This window comes from Neomonachus schauinslandi, chromosome 13 (assembly GCF_002201575.2).
Source record: "Neomonachus schauinslandi chromosome 13, ASM220157v2, whole genome shotgun sequence".
NCBI lineage: Eukaryota > Metazoa > Chordata > Mammalia > Carnivora > Phocidae > Neomonachus > Neomonachus schauinslandi.
The window spans coordinates 6,511,937-6,524,085 of NC_058415.1; the positions used below are offsets into that span (position 1 = coordinate 6,511,937).

Here is a 12,149-nt window from a genome sequence, read left to right on the forward strand (position 1 = left end):
TCTTGGTTTGGGGTTTGAGAGGCTGGGTGTCCAGTGTCAAAATTCACGGAGTAGGATGGAACAGCTTTGGAGGAATGATGAATTCAGTTTGGCACATAATGAAACTGAGTTACCTGTGATACATCCAGATTGAGATATCATTATAGGCAGCTAGATTTCTAAAGGCTCAGGGATACATTATGTGTTTTTGTTACAGATTTTTAAAGTTATTAGGCATAAAAATATATATAAGGTATACAAGATGAGAAGAGGGTTGGAGACCAAGTCCTTGCAGTCCAAACATTTAAGAACTATCTAGAACTGTCAGAAATGGGGGAACATAAAGAGGAATGTAGCAGATTCTTGAAAAGAAATGGTCAAGAAGTAGAAGAAAAGCTGGAAGTGTTCACTTTGTAAAAATTCAGTGCTATATGTATACTTCTGATAAGTGTGCTTTTCTGTATATATTTTAATAAAACTAAAGTTCCTTAAAAAAAAAAAAAGAAAGAAAGAAAGACAAAAGTGTCATGAGAAGAGTTGTCAAATACTATGAAGAGGTTAAATAAGATAGAAACAGAAGGGGGGAAAATTCACTGAACTTAGCAATTAAGAAGTGAGCAAAAAACCAGGGAAAGGATCTGAAGGGTAAAGATAGTTTTTCCTTTCGGGGCGCCTGGGTGACTCAGTCGTTAAGCGTCTGCCTTCGGCTCAGGTCATGATCCCAGGGTCCTGGGATTGAGCCCCGCATCGGGCTCCCTGCTCTGCAGGGAGCCTGCTTCTCCCTCTCCCACTCCCCCTGCTTGTGTTCCCTCTCGCGCTGTGTCTCTCTCTGTCAAAATAAATGAATAAAATCTTTAAAAAAAAAAAGAAAGATAGTTTTTCCTTTCATTTTGTGTCATTATTTTTATTTCCTAACCTCGTGCATGGTTTTCAACTTAGAATGCTTACCCAGCAGAATAAAGTGATTTTCAAATATTTAAATACTCAAAGTTTACCTCAAAAGCAGCATTTCAGAAGTTACTTTCTTAAGATACAACATACCAACCAAACCAAAGGAGTAAATCAAAAAGATGACATCAGGTCCAGAAAATAGATCCAACCCTGGACAGTAGTGAAGTTAAGTCACATGGTGACAGACAGCTGGGCAGCAGGCCTAAAGCACTCAGCCCAGCAAGGGGACGCTGGAAGGAAGACTTCAGAAAAAAGTGGGTACTAGGCTGCTTGCCATGAAGGAGTTAAAAACAAATACAAAACACAACATAGCACTACACACTCACAGAGGATAAAGGAAAACTAAAAGAAAGGGGAAAAAAGGCAATCCCAGTGGAAGAAAACTTGACAAGAAAGGCGATGAAATTACAGCATGCTTCTTGGCTCCATAACAATGCTCAATATAATATAAGCACTGTCATTGCTTTGCAAACTTAGAATCCTCTACAAAGCACTCAAGTGTTAATTATGGTTACTAGACACAATGTAAATGTTCATCTTGACATAAAAATACAAATGCTGGAGGCTGAGAAGTGAAAGCAAGGGGGTGGCTAAACAGAAGCTTGGAAGAAGTACATTAATCCTAGAAAGTAAGAAATCAAAAAATACTGCCTATGGTTTCTGGAACAAGAAATCAAGTTCTAAATATACTACTTTACCTTATGTGAAATGAATAATTTGAGGAAAGGGGGAGGGGAACAGTGTGTAGGTGAGATCAAGACTGAACTACAAGAAGTTAACAGTCAAAACTAACTCCTTCTGGAGAAAAGGACTGAAGTGGGAAGAATAAAACTTCTCATTGTAATAGTTTTTGCATTATAAGCTTCTGTGTGATCTGATTTTTTTAAACCAATGTCTATGAAATATCTGGGGGGGAAATTTAAGAAGACAGTAATGAGGAAAAAGGAAATCAAGGTGGCAAGGCTATTCTTAAGGGTGAAGAGCAGAAAAGAGACAGGGTAGCTGTAGATGGTCAAAGATCAAAGGAGAACATAAAAATAAGCTAAGAGATAATTCTCAAGCTACTGGAGGGGCCAACAGTGATAATATCAAAGAAAGAAGGGGGAAAACAAAGGGGAAAGGTGTTAGCCCTAGGACCGACAGGGACAGGACCAAGGGCACAGGAATACAATATAAAAGACCTAAACAATCAGAAGAATGTGACCAGAGATTGGTACAATTAACAGTTCACAACTTCAGAGATGGACAAACTTGAGATAATAACAAGGTTTCATTAGAATGAGGTTATGAGAAAGGAGTACCAGTGTCAAGTTTGGATGACAATGCAGAGTCAAATATATTAAGAAACCTTAAAGTGTCTTTAGGTGAGTTCTTCACCTGGATAATACATAACCTATGATCATGTCAGAAAAAAGGGTTTAGAGGAAAACCAGGTTAGATGCCAAAAATTCCCAACTAACAACATAGTAGTAGGCAAGGAGAGGGCAGCAGAGGACAACAGGAGGAACTGAGGACGGTATAGTCTGTATCATATTAATCTCAAAGGACAAGATTTTTGGTTTTTGTATTAGGGTGATAAATATTACCCTATGGAAGCAGCGATATAAATACTTCCTCTAGACCCCAGGGTAGATACACGATGTGATACCTTTAGGAAAGGCAACATCAGTGAAGGTAAAGAACAGGAAACTAATGCTATAGAAACCCAAATTTATAAAGGAAAGGGGAATCTGAAAGGATCCTATAAGAAGGACTGGAAGGCAATCAGCTGAAAAAGTAGAAATAGTAGGACAAGAATCTGTAGGTAAGTATTTTCCGGCACTGTATGACAATTTTGAACACAATCAAGTCTGTAAAATACCAATTTACAGGAAATGCAGAGAACAGAGGAACACATTAAACTACACCATGAAAATGTGATCAGCAAAATCGAGATTGTGGGAAACTATAAGCAATGTAGTTTTTTTTAAAAAACAAAAAAGACAAGGGATGCAGGAAACATAGACTGTAAAGTCACAATGCGTGGCCCTTATTTGGACCCTAGTTTTATAAAAAAAAAAAAAGTCCGGGGCGCCTGGGTGGCTCAGTCGGTTAAGCGACTGCCTTCGGCTCAGGTCATGATCCTGGAGTCCCGGGATCGAGTCCCGCATCGGGCTCCCTGCTCGGCAGGGAGTCTGCTTCTCCCTCTGACCCTCCCCCCTCTCATGTGCTTTCTCTCATTCTCTCTCTCACAAATAAATAAATAAAATCTTAAAAAAAAAAAAATCCAAACCACTTAAAAAGCCATTTATGATGTATCAAGCATTCAGAAATTGGATTGCTTGCTGAAAATTTAAAGATATTAAGGAATTATGATGTTTTTAATTTTAAAAAGCGTTTTTATATTTTAGAGATGCATACTGAAATAGTAATGGAAGAAATAATATGATGTCTACAATGTGCTTCAAAATAACACAGTAATGGGGAAAGCAGATGGCACAGAATAAGATGACACAGGTAATAAGGGCTATCGCAGCTGAGCGATTATTGTGTAAGAGTACATTATACCGTTATGTCTACTTTTGTATGTTCAAAATTCTCCCTAAGGAAAAGCTTTTTTAAAGGATGTTTGTTATATTTCATCTAGCATTTCTTAATGAGTGTTTTTAAGTTACTCCATCAGAAAACTTCAGGAAACGAAGTCCCAGATTTCATTTTGTATTTTACAATTCATCTCACATATATTTAAAAGCAAAGGTTGTGGGGCGCCTGGGTGGCTCAGTCGGTTAAGCATCTGCCTTCGGCTCAGGTCATGATCCTGGAGTCCCGGGATCGAGTCCCGCATCGGGCTCCCTGCTCGGCGGGGAGTCTGCTTCTCCCTCTGGCCCTCCCCCTCTCATGCTCTCTGTCTCCCATTCTCTCTCTCAGATAAATAAATTAAAAATCTTTAAAAAAAATAAATAAATAAAAGCAAAGGTTGTTTGTAACATTGACTACAAAAATTTTTGTTTAAAGATTCTGATCTCTAAATACAATAAAGTGGTATTAGGTACTGACAGATTTTAAAAAATGGAAAACTTAAAAAGAAACATGTAAAACTGAAACTTTAGATGAGACTAAGATGACAGAGGGCATTTGATTCCTCCTTGCCTATTTAGTAAGAGTATATTAAATAACTGGGCTTTTTTATAAAAGTGAATATTTAAGTATATATGTCAAAAATTTTTAAGTTAACAATTGAAAGAAAAGATTTATAATCTAAAAAAAGGCAGAAAAAAAGAAAATTAAAAGGAAAGAAAGTAAAAAATTTTTAAGTCCAAATGTCAACAAATACAATAAATGTAAATAATAAGCCAATGAAACCCACCTTCTAGAAGACAAAGAACATCAGAATGGATTTCTTTCTTTTTTTTAAGATTTTATTTATTTATTTGAGAGAGGAGAGAGAAAGAGTGTGTGTACAAGCAGGAGGAGGGGCAGAGGGACAAGCAGACTGCTGCTGAGTGAGGAGCCTGAGGCAGGGATGGATCCCAGGACCCTGAGTCAGATGCTTAACCAACTGAGCCACCCTGGCACCCCAGACTAGATTTCCTTTTTTAAATCAAGGTATACAGTGCTTAGAAGAGACACATAACAAAACCATACAGAAAAGTTAACCAAAAAAGGACATTTTTATCAAGCTGACGGGTGCCAAATGGTACTGATCCCTGTGATTATAAGCCAAACTAAAAGAAGGTAACTACAAATATAAATCAATAAGCAAAAGAAACCCCAATGAGAAAAGGAGCAAAAGATATGAATAGATCAATAAACAAAGAAGATGGTAGATCTCACTTGTAGTTAAGTAAATGCAAACTAAGATACCAAATCATACCCATCAGGTTGCCAAAATTAAGCTGTCTGAAGATCCCACGTGTGGATGGGAAGATGTAAAACCCTTTAAACAAATGATTTTAGAGAGCAATTAGGCACATCTAATTAATCTGAAGATATAACTATCCTACAAACCAGAAATTCCATTTCTAGTTACAACCCTAGAGAAATGAATGTACTACTGCATAATGTTCACAGTAGCATTATTTTGTAATAATAAAAAACAAATAGTGTGTCACTTCGACAGCACATATACTAAAATGAGAACAATACAGAGAACACTCGTATGGCCCGTGCAAAAATGGCACATAAATTCATGAAGTGTTCCGTGTTTCTGGGGAAAATAGCGAGAGACAAAGCAAGAAACAGACTCTTAACTCTAAAGAACAAACTGACGGTTACCAGAAGGGAGGTGGGTGGGGGGTGGGGGAAGCAGGAGATGGGGATGAAGGAGGGCGATTGTGATGAGCACTGAGAAATGTATGGAATTGCTGAGTCACTATATTATAAACTTGAATATAACACTGTATGTTAACTATACTGAAATTAAAATGAAAACTTTATAATAAAATAATAAAACAAATAACCTAAATGTTCATGAGTAGGAAAAAATGGTATATAAATTGTAGACTCCTCATACATTATTCATAATTATTCATCATAATCATAATTCATAATTATTCATGATTATTCATCAATTTTATGAACTAGAGCTATATCTCAAACTGATAAATGAATATCATAAAGATAAGTGAGGTTTAAAAAGCAAGCTGTAGCAAGATATAATTATTTAGGGTTTAAACCCATGATTTACTACCACTGTATCATTCACTGATACATGTATGCAGTCAAAGCTTAAAATATGCATGAAAATGATACTAACTTCATGCTAATAGTTACCTCTAGTGAGGTAAATGGGGGAGACACAGGAGTAGGAATATGTAGATGAGCTTCAACTGTATCTACAATGTTTATTTCTTTAAAAAAATAAGATCTAAAGCAAAAAGTAGCCAAATATTGATAAAACTGGATGGCAGATACAGGTTAATAATTTATTTTATTTTCTTAATTTCCCATATGTTAAGAATATTTCAAAAAAACTTTTTTCAAATACTAAAATGAAAAGAAAAAAAAAAAGGAAGAATATAGCCTTTGGGTTAGGATCCAAGTTTGAAATGGAAGTAGGTTTGAATCCTGTCCCCTGTGATGTTTCTCCAAAATCAGTTTAATCCTTCTGAGCTCAGTTATTATCTCTTAAAAAATAATAATGGGCACTACACTTCATAGGATTTTTGTAAGAATTAAATGCAATAAACTGAAATAATCTCACCTGGAGATAAGCACTTTCCCTTCTCCTCACACTGTATTAGACAATGCTAGAGCTTTTTTTTTTTCCTTTTCTCTTCTTTTTTCATTTTCCTTGTTTTCCCTCCCAATCATATAGGCAGTGATGGTGAAAAAAGTATTGCGGGAGGCGGGGCAGAACAAGATGGCGGAGAAGTAGGAGACCTGGATTTCGTCTGGTCTCAGGAATTCAGCTGGATAGGGATCAAACCATTCTGAACACCTACAAACTCAACAGGAGATCGAAGAAAAGAAGAGCAACAACTCTCTGAACAGAAAAGCGACCACTTTCTGGAAGGTAGGACGTGCGGAGAAGTGAATCCGAGGCCATATTCGGGAGGATAGACGGCGGGGGAGGGGCCTCCGTCAGCCGCTTCTGGCAAGTGATAGAGCCGAGGGGCACAAAATCGGAACTTTTAGAAGTCGGGTCTGCCGAGGGGAAGAATGAAGGGGGGGAAATTGGAGGGGGAGAAAAACCATGAGAGAGGATGGACTCTGAAAAACAAACTGAGGGTTCTAGAGGGGAGGGGGTGGGGGGATGGGTTAGCCTGGTGGTGGGTATTGAGGAGGGCACATTCTGCATGGAGCGCTGGGTGTTATGCACAAACAATGAATCATGGAACGCTTCATCTAAAACTAATGATGTAATGTATGGGGATTAACATAAGAATAAAAAATTAAAAAAAAAAAAAGTCGGCTCTGCTGAGGGAGGACACTCCAGTGGCTAAGCGGGGGGTGGAACCCTCGTGGGAGAGTGTGGTCTCAGGACCCTCGGGGTCACAGAAAGACTGGGGCTGCCTGAGTGCGGCAGAGCTCACAGGTATCAGAGCAGGGAAGCCGGCTGCAGAGACAGAGCCGAGGCGCGGGCTCTCAGCTCAGGGTTGCCATAAACCGTGATCCGCGGCACAGTTGGGCCACTGCTTCTCCAGCAGGGACCCAACAAGCGCCAGATCCGGGGAGACTCCCCTTCCTCCTCCGGGAGGAGTGACGCAGAGCGCACCGCAGGGATCTGCTGGGTTTGGAGACTCCAGACCGGGTCGTGTGCCAGAGACAGAAACGCTCGGTCACAGGCTGGGGGAGCACAGAGTGCAGCAGGGGACCGGGGAGACGGGAGTGATTGACTGCTTTTCTCTGGGGGCTCACTGAGGAGTGGGGCCCCGAGTTCCCGGCTTCTTCGGGGCTGATACTTGGGAGGCCGCCATTTACACTCTCCACCTCCAAAGCTGTATGGAAAGCTTGCAGGGAACAAAAGCTCCCGAGAGCAAACCCGAGCAGATTACTTAGCCCAGACCGGGCAAAGGCGGGGCAATTCCACCTCTGGCAAAGACATCTGGGAACCACGGCAACAAGCCCCTCCCCCAGAAGATCAGCAAGAACAGCCAGCCGAGACCAAGTTTACCGATCAATGAGAATGGCAGAACTCCAGCACTAGGGGAATAATGCACATAGAATCCATGGCTTTTTTACCATGATTCTTTAGTCTTTCAAAGTTAATTTTTTTTTTAACTTTTTTTCCTGAATTTTTTTTTCCCTTTTTCAACCAACATCTTATCAATCCCTTTTTTAAAAAAACATTTTTATTTTTCATTTTTAGAGTCATATTCTATACCTTCATAGTAGTTACCCTTATTTTTGGCACATATATACAAGTTGTTCTCTCTTTAAAATTTTGAGATACTTTCCTCTTAACAGATCAAAATATACCCTAAATCTCTAGAGTATGGTTTTGTTCTACTCTCCTGCCTGATAACATTCTCTCCCTTTTTTTTTTCTTTTTAAATCCTCTTTTCTTTTTTCAAACTTCTTAACAATCCCTTTTATAAAATTTTTATATAATTTCCATCTTTACAGTCATATTCATCATATCAACCCTTATTTTTGTACATATATAAGTTTCTCTTTAAAATTTTGGGAGGTACTATCTTTTTTTTTTTTTTTTTTTTTTTTTAAAGATTTTATTTATTTATTTCAGAGAATGAGATAGAGAGAGAGAGCATGAGAGGGGGGAGGGTCAGAGGGAGAAGCAGACTCCCTGCTGAGCAAGGAGCCCGATGCGGGACTTGATCCTGGGACTCCAGGATCATGACCTGAGCTGAAGGCAGTCACTTAACCGACTGAGCCACCCAGGCACCCCTGGGAGGTACTATCTTTTAACGGACCAAAATACACCCAAAATCTACTGCGTGGCACTGATCTATGTACCAGCCTGATCATATTTGATCATATTCTGTTTTCTTGTTTTGTTTTGTTCTGGTTTTTTTTTCCTGTTTTTATCTTTTTCTTTTTCTTTTTTTTTTTGCTTTTTCTTTTTTCTTTCTTTCCCTTTCTTTTTCCCCCGGCTTCAGGTCTTTTCTGATTTGTTTAGAGTATATTTTCTGGGGATATTGTTACCCTGTTAGCATTTTGTTCTCTCATTAATCTATTCTCCTCTGGACAAAATGACAAGATGGAAAAATCACCTAAACAAAAAGAACAAGAGGTAGTACCGACTGCCAGGGACCTACTCAATATGGACATTAGTACGATGTCGGATCTAGAGTTCAGAATCATCACTTTAAAGATACTAGCTGGGCTTGAAAAAAGCATGGAAGTTATTAGAGAAACCCTTTCTGGAGAAATAAAAGAACTAAAATCTAACCAAGTCGAAATCAAAAAGGCTACTAATGAGGTGCAATCAAAAATGAGGGTGCTAACTGCTAGGATAAATGAGGCAGAAGACAGAATAGAGAAGACCAAATGATGGAAAATAAAGAAGCTGAGAAAAAGAGAGATAAACAACTAGTGGATCACGAGGGCAGAATTCGAGAGATAAGCGATACCATTAAGACCAAACAACATTAGAATAATTGGGATCCCAAAAGAAGGAGAGAGGGGGGCAAAAAGTATAATGGAGCAAATTATAGCAGAGAACTTCCCTAATTTGGGGAAGAAAACAGGCATCAAAATCCAGGAGGCACAGAGAACCCCTCTCAAAATCAGTAAAAATAGGTCAACACCCCAACATCTAATAGTAAAACTTACGAGTCTCAGAGACAAAGAGAAAATCCTGAGAGCAGCTCGGGAGAAGAGATATGTAACCTACAATGGTAGAAACATTAGATTGGCAACAGACCTATCCACAGAGACCTGGCAGGCCAGAAAGGACTGGCAGGATATATTCAGAGCACTAAATGAGAAAAATATGCAGCCAAGAATACTATATCCAGCTAGGCTGTCATTGAAAATAGAAGGAGAGATAAAAAGCTTCCAGGACAAACAAAAACTAAAGGAATGTGCAAACACAAAACCAGCCCTACAAGAAATATTGAAAGGGGTCCTCTAAGCAAAGAGAGAGCCTAAAAGCAACACAGACCAGAAAAGAACACAGACAATATACAGTAACAGTCACCTTAGAGGCAATACAATGGCACTAAACTCCTATCTTTCAATAGTTACCCTGAATGTAAATGGGCTAAGTGCCCCAATCAAAAGACACAGGCTATCGGATTGGATTAAAAAACAAGACCCATCGATATGCTGTCTGCAAGAGACTCATTTTAGACCCAAAGACACCCCCAGATTGAAAGTGAGGGGGTGGAAAACCATTTACCATGCTAATGGACACCAAAAGAAAGCTGGGGTGGCAATCTTTATATCAGGCAAATTGGATTTTAAACCAAAGACTGTAATAAGAGATGAGGAAGGACACTATATCCTACTTAAAGGGTCTATCCAACAAGAAGATCTAACGATTGTAAAGATCTATGCCCCTAACATGAGAGCAGGCAAGTATATAAGCCAATTAATAACAAAAGCAAAGAAACACATTGACAACAATACAATAATAGTGGGGGACTTTAACACCCCCCTCACTGAAATGGACAGATCATCTAAGCAAAAGATCAACAAGGAAATAAAGACTTTAAATGACACACTGGACCAAATGGACTTCACAGACATATTCAGAACATTCCATCCCAAAGCAATGGAACACACATTCTTCTCTAGTGCCCATGGAACATTCTCCAGAATAGATCCCATCCTAGGTCACAAATCAGGTCTCAACTGGTACCAAAAGACTGGGATCATTCCCTGCCTATTTTCAGACCACAACGCTTTGAAACTAGAACTCAATCACAAGAGGAAAGTCGGAAAGAACTCAAATACATGGAGGCTAAAGAGCATACTACTAAAGAATGAATGGGTCAACCAGGAAATTAAAGAATTATAAAAACTCATGGAACCCAAAGAAAATGAAAACACAACTGTTCCAAATCTTTGGGATGCAGCAAAAGCAGTCCTAAGAGGCAAGTATATAACAATACAAGCCTTTCTCAAGAAACAAGAAAGGTCTCAAATACACAACCTAACCCTACACCTAAAGGAGCTGGAGAGAGAACAGCAAATAAAGCCTAAACCCAACAGGAGAAGAGAAATAATAAAGATCAGAGCAGAAATCAATAACATAGGAACCAAAAGAACAGTAGAACAGATCAACGAAACTAGGAGCTGGTTCTTTGAAAGAATTAACAAGATTGATAAACCCCTGGCCAGACTTATCAAAAAGAAAAGAGAAAGGACCCAAATAAATAAAATCATGAAGGAAAGAGGAGAGATCACAACCAACACCAAAGAAATACAAACAATCATAAGAACATATTATGAACAACTACATGCCAGCAAATTAGATAACCTGGAAGAAATGGATGCATTCCTAGAGATGTATCAACTACCAAAACTGAACCAGGAAGAAATAGAAAACCTGAACAGACCTATAACCACTAAGGAAATTGAAGCAGTCATCAAAAATCTCCCAAAAAACAGAAGCCCAGAGCCAGATGGCTTCCCAGGGGAATTCTACCAAACATTTAAAGAAGAATTAATACCTATTCTTCTGAAACTGTTCCAAAAAATAGAAATGGAAGGAAAACTTCCAAACTCGTTTTATGAGGCCACCATTACCTTGACCCCCAAACCAGACAAAGACCCCCATCAAAAAGGAGAATTACAGACCAATATCCTTGATGAACGTGGATGCAAAAATTCTAACCAAAATACAGGATCCAACAGTACATTAAAAGGATTATTCACCACGACCAAGTGGGATTTATCCCTGGGCTGCAAGGTTGGTTCAACATCCGCAAATCAATCAACGTGATACAATACATTAACAAAAGACAGAACAAGAATCATACGATCCTCTCAATAGAGGCAGAAAAAGCATTTGACAAAGTACAGCATCCTTTCTTGATCAAAACTCTTCAAAGTATAGGGATCGAGGGTACATACCTCAATATCATAAAAGCCATCTATGAAAAACCTACAGCGAATATCATTCTCAATGGGGAAAAACTGAGAGCTTTCCTCCTAAGGTCAGGAACACGGCAGGGATGTCCACTATCACCACTGCTGTTCAACATAGTATTAGAAGTCCTAGCCACAGCAATCAGACAACAAAAAGAAATAAAAGGCATCCAAATCGGCAAAGAAGAAGTCAAATTCTCACTCTTTGCAGATGATATGATACTTTATGTGGAAAACCCAAAACACTCCACCCCAAAACTGCTAGAACTCATACAGGAATTCAGTAAAGTGGCAGGATATAAAATCAATGCACAGAAATCAGTGGCATTCCTATACACCAAAAACAAAACAGAAGAAAGAGAAATTAAGGAGTCGATCCCATTTACAATTGCACCCAAAACCATAAGATACCTAGGAATAAATCTAACCAAAGAGACAAAGGATCTGTACTCAGAAAACTATAGAATCCTCATGAAAGAAATTGAGGAAGACACAAAGAAATGGAAAAACGTGCCATGCTCATGGATTGGAAGAACAAATATTGTGAAGATGTCAGTGCTACCTAGAGCAATCTACACATTCAATGCAATCCCCATCAAAATACCATCCACTTTTTTCAAAGAAATGGAACAAATAATCCTAAAATTTGTTTGGAACCACAAAAGACCCCAAATAGCCAGAGGAATGTTGAAAAAAAGCAAAACGGGCGGCATCACAATTCCGGACTTCCAGCTCTATTA

General features: G+C 38.8%; 1 protein-coding gene and 1 non-coding gene across 2 annotated transcripts in view; one reads left to right on the forward strand and one right to left on the reverse strand.

The window, feature by feature from the left end:
* Positions 1–12,149, reverse strand: part of JAK2 (Janus kinase 2) — a 149,155-nt gene that overhangs the window by 121,233 nt on the left and 15,773 nt on the right. The gene's annotated exons all lie outside the window — the stretch shown is intronic.
* LOC123326557 lies at positions 5,013–5,118 on the forward strand. Its single transcript, XR_006541174.1, has one exon. It is a non-coding gene; the product is annotated as a U6 spliceosomal RNA (small nuclear RNA).